At 31.2% G+C, this 9,019-nt stretch overlaps 1 pseudogene; it reads right to left on the bottom strand.

Moving 5' to 3' along the window:
* Positions 1–7,704: 7,704 nt before the first annotated feature.
* On the bottom strand, positions 7,705–8,443 carry LOC104847489 (annotated as a pseudogene).
* Between the last annotated feature and the right edge of the window lie 576 nt (positions 8,444–9,019).

Genomic DNA, 9,019 nt, shown 5'->3' with positions numbered 1-9,019 from the left:
GAGATTTAAATCCCTTATTATTCAATGATCCTGTTTTTAAACTCTGCTTGGGAAAGCAGTGGTGACTTTTGATGCTAATTCTATTCAGTCCACTAACTCTATCCCCTTCAGGGAAATGGCCAAGGATTTTTAAGGAGTAAATATACAGCCAGCTGCATAATAGGAAAGACAGGAAAATAAATTTAGAATTTTCTAAACTATAGAATATAATAAAATAGAGCTTTTATATTAAAAATGAAGTATATTTATTCTGATGAGCTACCTATTCATTCCACTAGAAAGAGCTAGTTAAATCCTTTAGTCACAGTTTTTCACTGCCTAGGATTGTAGGATAAGCATTTGCTTTCATATTCAAGGCCTCAACATTAGAAAATACTTAGAGTCTCAAATGAAAACTGATCCCAACCATCTTCCATATTCAATGTCTTTAGGTTGTTGCATCTTGAATTTAAAATTTAGGTTGGACATTAAACAAATATCAATTGTAACTTAAAATGGCAAATAAATAAACAACAATATTCAGTTAAGAAATCTCCATGTTGCCAGTTAGAACAGCTGACTTTTACATTTGAGATTCTCAGGATGGTCAGGCAAGTATATAAAGTTTACATTCTAAACCAATTGTCAGTAGAAACAATGGGTTCAAATGAGCCTGATGCATTTTTAGGTATAAAAGACTATCAATTGTATCATAAAATAATGACTTTTGGGCCTAACACAATAATGTTCCAATAATCAATTTGTTAATACAATTCTGACTACTTATCCTTGAGAATTGATATATTCAGCCTTTTCTTTCCCTGTTTCATCCTGTAGTCCATAGTTGTCTTTCTATGTGTATGATACCCTGCTTGTTATTTATTTGTTGTCATTCTCATTCATGAAGGTTAAAGCTTTAATAAATTTGCCTCTGTCTTTCTCGCCCCAGGGAGAGAAAGCTTTCATTATTCTGTGCTGCTGCTAAGTTTACATTTATCTTTGCTGAACACTAGTCACACTGTCTTGTAATTGTGTATTGATTTGATATTTTATATTTGCTATTAGAGTGGAGCATTATGAGGGCAAGTTTTATGGCTTATTAATGATATTAATGTATATATCCTAAGAGTACTGCTTTAAAAGTACTTGATAATGAATGAATGAATGAATGGATATTCTCATATTTTGGCTTTTCTCAACACTTCAAAAAATGATCAAATTTTTATAACATGATATGGTAATAATCACTAAATATTAAGTTAAAAAGGAAAAAGTCTTTCTTAATATATACTGTAAAGAGTTTATGAGCAAAAGGTTTTGAGCAGAAAATCTGGCATTGAATCCTACTCTCTTTTTCTCTCTAGACCTGTGATAGATATTACAGCGATACCAGCATCTCTTCACCTCATGGTTTTACCCTTCATTGGGACCTCATTCTTATTAAATTTTCAAAAATTCTAATAGCTTTTTAATTCTATGTACATATGTAAATAACTACCCATTATGTATAAATACACATATATAATGTGTTTTACTTTATTTAATGGATAAAGCAAACTTTAGTGGTTGTAATTTGTTGAACAGTAGAATTAGAAATAAATATCTTAAAATAAAACAAGACAAGACAAAAGGAATATATTTTGTGCAGTCAGCCAGGCACAGAAATACAAATGGTGTACATTCTCACTCATATAGAATTGTAACAGTTGACAGGCTGAGAGAATGGTGGATAGTGAGGGTTGGAAATACTGATAAATGAATACTATGAAAAAGTTAGATAACAGCAATAATTTCAAATGTGCTATTGTACTGTAGGGTGATTACAGATAACAATAATGTACTATATATTTTAGAAAGATGGAAGAAAGAATTTTAAGATTTCACCTTGAAGAAATTCTAAATGTTTGAGCAAATAGATGTTTAACCTGAAAGAAATATTGTACTTTGTATTCTCACACAGAAAAATCATATAGTACCCAATTATAAATATGTACAACTTATATATATTTTTGTACCAGTTAAAAATAAATTTGAATTTTTAAAATGAAAGATATTTTTGTCTTTGTGGATCTACTGAGAAAGCACAGACAAGGAACATGATTATGATGCTAAATATAAAGTGTTATTTGATGAAAATAGTTCCAGAGAAAAATAAGCAAGGGGATGGGATTTTCTGAATGGTTATATTATTATATAGGATGCACAGGGAAGATTTCACTACCAAGAGAATACGCCAGAGAGAATATCATATTTTATTTATTTATTTATTTTTGTACTGGGGAACTAACTCATGACCTTGCACTTGCAAGGCAGGTGGCAGCACCACTGAGCTAAATCCCTGGCACTTTCAGTGTATCATCATGTATTTTGTATCAGTATATATTTCAGACAATTCAAAAACAGTGAGAAAAACTGTTCATATACATTTGTAATGCATATATATATATATATATACGTATTCTTTAATAATTTATAAAATCTAAAGGTCAATAGATTATGCAATTTTACCTATAAAACTATTACACTTTTTAGAAATTAGTCCAAAATACCTTTAATATTCATTGTCATATTTTGTACTAAACTGTTTTGAAAATCCTCTCATGAGCATACCTCCTGTTATTAGGAATCAGTGATGTATAAAGAAACAATGTGTTTTAATAAAATATATGGACAGTTTGAGTGCTGATGTGAGATTTATAAAAGTGGAAAAAGTGAGGTTTTATATTATTACACTATAATTCTGACAATTAACACACGATATTGCATAGTCATAATAAATACATATAGGTAAGGAAAAACATGAATTCAAAATGGCAGAATTGGTCATTTCTAACATAATTTTTATTTAAAGTTTTTGTTAGTGAAGAAAAATGGAAGTCATTATCAAGGTATAAAGACATTGAAAATATAAATTTAAGCCCAAAGAAAAAAATATATAATATTTAATCATTAATTTCTTAAATGATTTCAATTTGATCATAATTCCTTAAATGAATGCAATTTGATCCTACCATTTTAAGCGGTTATTTAAGCTTTACTTAACATTGTTTCATAATATATGATAATTCTATTATAAATAAAGAATATTCAATGTATTAAATACTGACATATTTACTGAAATGTTAAAAGTGTTCTTTATAGTTGAGTTTCAAAACAAAATTATTTTATGGTCTTTACTGTAACAATGGAAATATGGACAGGATAAATCTTTTTAATAAAGTAGATTTAATTTTCATTCTTATAAAATATTTATATTAAGAGTATGTCTTATAGATGTATGCTTTTAAGATTAAAGTGGAAAAAACTGTCTTTAACCTCTAAAAAATAAGAGTGCCTCTTTATTGAAAGTCATTATTTGACAGAACCTTGTCTCTTAATAGCAGTTAGAGTTTGGCACTTGCTTTAATAGCACTAAAGATGCTTTTAAATTTTGAAGTCTATTCTGTCTTAATTTTGCTCCATTTTAACTTTTTGATTTGATTGTATGTTCTGTTATTTTTGCTCATGTATTAATACATGGAGGCACATAATCTCTTTGCTCTTATATTCCTTACTTTGTTTCATTATAAAGTACCATATTCATTTACCTGTGTCATGCATTACCCTGGAGAGTTGTGTTAGTTACTTTTCTCTCATTGCAGGAACAAAATACCCAACCCTCAAAGTTAAAAGGAAAAGGGTTTATTTGGCTTATAGTTTATAAAAATTCCATTCCATAATTTTCTGGCACTGAGTCTAGGATGGCAAACAAAAATCACAGAGGAGCAACAATCTGTGCTCAAGAGGCACCTTTTTATCAAGGATTAGGGGGTGCCAAACAAATGACTCACATATGATGGTTTAGTAATTACAGGCCCTTAATTCCAGATTCAACTACCTCTGAAAAAGACAAAGCATAACAAGCAAATTACTTAAAAGAGAAATAATTTATACAGATGTTCAATTTAACTTATCATCCTTTAATCAAAATATATTTCCTTATTGTTTATAGATTTATTTCTATTCATTTAAGTCATAATATGTAATCATTATTTTTAATCGTAGTCCAAATATTATGCCCCAAATAAGTATGCACTTACTAAAGATAAGACAGAATATTATATATCATTCTACATGTTTCAAATACATGAAAGTTTATTAATGTAAATACATTCGGCAGCATAATGTACCTACCCATATGCACAGATTTTATTTATCTTAATGCAATAATCATATATTGAACACAAATTCTCTTATTCATATTTACATATAAAATGCTTTGTTCTTTTTTCAGATGTGTTACCATGGCTTTGAATAATTGATTAGAAGAAAAATTGAGAGGAATTGATTTTTCTGTATTTAGAAAGGCATTCCTACATTGAAGTATGTATGGCATTGCAATTAGTTGAATTTTCATATCCCATAAAGGAAATTTTATGTTTCAAAAGCTACTTCTCTGCAAGAATTTCATGTTATGAACAAACACCAATTAATTTTTTCAACATATGTTTTACATATCTTTTTAATGTTGCTTGCCATATTACAGAGTGCACTCAGTTGTTATTGTGGCCATAACAGCTGCTTCTCAGTAATGTTCTTGTTATTACTAATTTTTATTATATATTACATTGATATAACTGATCTATAACACACATAAGAATATGTTTAAAATTTTTGCACCAGTACTAGTACTTAACAGGAGAAATTTGAATATCTTTAGCAATAAAAACAATATAAAACAGCACAGTCAAAGAAAGACTATATTATATTATATGGAAATGTAATTTTTACTATGCTAACAGAAATCAAAGAATAGGACTACATGCTGCATATAACTATTAATTAAAGAACCATTTAATTAACATTTATCAATGGTATTAAGTAAAATGTGCCCTGAACACTGTCATCCATAATATGAATATGGTGAATGGGAAAATATTTATTATTTAAAATGAGAGAACTTTTCATTGCAAAATATCCGAGAGAAATCAGATGAAAAAGATGAAAGCTTCAGTTTGGCTCATGGTTTCAGAGGTTTTAGTCCATGGTTACTTTGCCCTGCTGGGTTGAGGAAGTATATCAAGGCAGGAAACACATAGTAGGAGTAAGTGCTCACCTCATGATGGTAGCCAAGAAAAAAAAAGAGAGAGTAAAATGATGGGCTCCTAATATCCCATTAAAGAGCAAGCTTCCAGTGAACTTCCTCTAAGTTTCAACTCCTGAAGGCTCATTCACCACCTCCCAACAGTGCCTCAAGCTGGTGACCGACCAAGCTTTTAAGACATGAGCTTTTGTCCCATATCTGAACTATAAAAATAAGTTTGGAGATAACTTCCCAACTTTGAGAAAATAAACTTGAATGCCAAATTCATTTCTTAAACAAAAGTTAATGAGTGACTTTATATGGGTAGAGGAGGCAACGTTTAAAATGGAAAGGAAATACTAAAGAGCTTGGTCTCTTGTCAAAAATTTGAAAACCACTGTCTCTGTCAGTGCTACTCACATACAAGGAATACACTTCTCAATGACTTCAAATGAATTAAAATTTCCCAGATAAGAAATACATATTTTTCCACTTACATACACCAGTTAATATTGTGTGGCAACATAAAATGATCGTTTTGACTATTAATTGTAATATGTCTACTTAAATGGATTAAGAAATGCCCAGCAGTTAAGTGAAGCCCAGTTCTGGTGATGTTTGTGCACAGTTAACATGTATGCCAGCAAACTGATTCACACTGATTCTGGATGGCAGCAACAGGCTTATAACATTGATGGAATAAAACAGAGAAAGATGGAGAAAGCATTCCTGTTATAGAAGAATTTTGGTCTTCCTTGGTTTGTCCTTTGCTTCCATCACTTTTGTACATGGGTCTCCTGTTTATTCAGCTTCCTGTGAAGACTCATACCAGTGATTCTCCAGTGAACTTCCAGGCCTCTGACCTTGAATTGGAGCTATATCCTTGTTCTCTTGGTTCTGTGGCTTTCATTTTCTTGGCTCAGTGGACCCTCTGCTCTTTATCATGCATATGGCCAAAATCACCTCTCCTGCCTCTGATTCTGAAGATGGTCAGTGCACTTGCCCACCTCTGATTTTGTAAGCCTAACATACTGCATAGAGTAATTAAGTATTACATTTACATCAATCCTGGTCCTCTATAGAACACTAGCTAATATAGTCTTTAAACCTAGATACTTGACCAAACTTCACAAATGCTTCAGTGAAGGTCTTGTTCAAATAGAATTAAGATAAAAAACAGTAGATTTTGAGTTAATCAAATTACCTTCCTCCATATTATGGGTAAGCCTTCTGATTGAAGGCCTTAAGAAAAAGAATTATATTCCTCAAAGAAGAATTCTGCTGGCAGAGGACCGAACAAGAGGCCTTGAATTGCAAATCTTCAATGGGTCTCCAGTCTGCAAGCTGACTGTAAATTTTGGAGATGTCAGTTCCAACAATAACATGAGCCAAATCTTTAAAATGAATCCCTCTGTATACACATACCATGTTTTGCTCTGTTTTTCTTGAGAACATTTACTGTGTATAAGCATGTGATATATTTGCAGATTCTGTGAGAAACATGCAAATTACACTGAAGTGATAGCCCCTAATCCAGGCAGTGGTCACTTACAGAGCAACCAAACAACAACACATGACCTGTACATAGTTCATATAAGCACACACACATACACACACACACACACACACTACTGGTAAAAACAGAATTCCACTATGAAGCACAAAATAACTCATAACAGAGAGTAATATTTCCCATGTAAAATTAATCTAAGAGAATATAATACATTTTATATTAGTACAGTCATTAAAATAATTTGCCTAAGAGGGAGACTTATCAGGGAGATTTAAGAAAAAAAATCAAATAGAATACACACAAATGAAAAACATATAACACTGAATTGAAGAAAAACAAACTCAAATATGTATTAGTCACACATACATTGTAAATAATTGAAAGAAGAACCCAAGGACAAGGTCATTTACAAATTAGCTAGAATGAAACACAAAGAAATGAAAAATGTAACAAAAAAGTGAAAAGATATTGAAGTCAAAATAAGATAACTTAGAAATACATTTATGACCCTGAAGGAAAGTGAGGAAAAGATCAATGAAGATAAAACATTAGCATGCATATTCTTTTTTTAATATCATACATTGTTTGTTACAGCATAGTAGAACTACATAATAATCCAACATAGAAAATGTCACTGGAGTTACTAGAGAGTAAGATTTTTTTTTTAAGTTAGACACAAAAATAAATCACAACTATACAAATATCTTACACATGATTTTTACAGATTTAAGAAATAATGTATTTATATGTAAAAGCCCACTATCATGTACTCTAATTGACTATGGGCCACCATTGTCTGGATTAGCATATAATCCCCTTCTTCCTGCTGCTGAAATCTGGGGTGCAAGAATTTGCCTATCTTGCCACTGAGAGACCACAATCTGAGATGAGAGACACATTTTGGTGATCCCAAATTTGTCTTCCTTTTGTTTTATTTTGAGTTGTTTTTTTGTTTTGTTTTTTGTTTTGAGACAGGGGCTTGTTATGTAGTTCACACTGGCCTTGAACTCAATAGGTAGCCCAGGATGGCGAACTTTGCAAAGATCCTTCTGCCTCCGCTTCCCAAGTTCTGGGATAACAGGCATGTAACTGCTAAAAACAGTTTTCAGGACTACGTTACATACTAATGATAGGCCTACATAGGCCAACTTCAAAGTGCATATTGGATAATAAATCCTGCAGAAGCTTCAGCCTCTGTAACATCAGAGCTTAATAGTTTTACAAATTTATAAAGATTAAATGAATAGGAAACAATGTAAAAAACATTCTGTAAGGCATTTAGTTTCTGATAGGTTTCTTTGATGAGCACTGACGCATTCTTCATCTGCGATGAATTATGAAGAACATCCAAGTCTTTTAGAAAATCATTCTGGTTTGGAATTAGCATCAGTGACTCTGTGGTCTGCACTATTTTATCTGTTTCTTCCTACATAATGCCAGCCCTTCTTCATTATCTCTGTCTTGTGTTCTTTCCATTTTCAGTAGTCCACTCACATTAGTTAAATATGTCAGCTTTCGGGGAGGGGCTTTCAGGGTTTCATACAGTTGTAGCAACCTTTTCCTCAGGAAGTTGAAATGATATTGAATTTGTTCTTTTCCTTTAATATTACTACTCAAAATTGCTATCATTACTGCTTCCATCATAGTTTGCAAATGCTGCCTCACACTCTTTGAAAGAGGCTGCCAGGTTTTTCTCTTGTTGGATGCTATCTATATATGCTCTAGATTAATAGGATGTTTGTCCTTCAGAAGACATATGTTTTGGATGATTTTTTCTTCTTTTTATTGTGCTTCGAACCTCTTTCTCTGACAATACCACTTCTTCATCATCAATTTTTCTTTTTGAATTGTTGAGACGTTTTCTGGGAAGCATTTGATTTGCCACGCATCTTGATCTAAATAGTTCAGTTATGATACTTTAAAAAATTTGACTGATTCTTATTGAATGTGTCCGAGAGAAACATGTTTGTAAAGAAATCATACCTAGATTTCATTTACATTTTTGATCAAGAAAGAGGAAAAAAATATCAACATGTTAAATGAAAACATTTAATGTGGGAAATTTATCAAAGCTGAAGTTGATACAAAGTGTCCAACAGGAAGAGAATAGTATTTAATTTTCCTGGATCTATGGCTATTTTCAGCTGGTAGGTACCAAAAACGCATGGTGGTCATTAAAATATCAAAATAGTTTAATTATCAGTCAAAAAACAGCTGATGTTCTAAATTCTATTTGATTCTATTAAAATAGAATGGTATCAGTGAGAAAATGTTAAACAGATAAATTGTTAAGCATTCACTTAAACATTAATCAAGAACTAACTCCATAAAACATGAATAATTATATCAACTGACATTTGGTTTTTAAAAGATGAAATTAAGATATTGTGTAAGAATAATGAGTGATAAAAGCAATATACTGTATAGTATCCTCCAATATGTAGTTATTTTAGAGATATAAACCT

This window comes from Fukomys damarensis, unplaced genomic scaffold (genome assembly GCF_012274545.1).
Source record: "Fukomys damarensis isolate Sample0158 unplaced genomic scaffold, DMR_v1.0_HiC HiC_scaffold_24, whole genome shotgun sequence".
NCBI classification, from domain to species: domain Eukaryota; kingdom Metazoa; phylum Chordata; class Mammalia; order Rodentia; family Bathyergidae; genus Fukomys; species Fukomys damarensis.
Note: the sequence above shows the minus strand (reverse complement) of the source record. Positions and strands in the feature narration are given on the sequence as shown.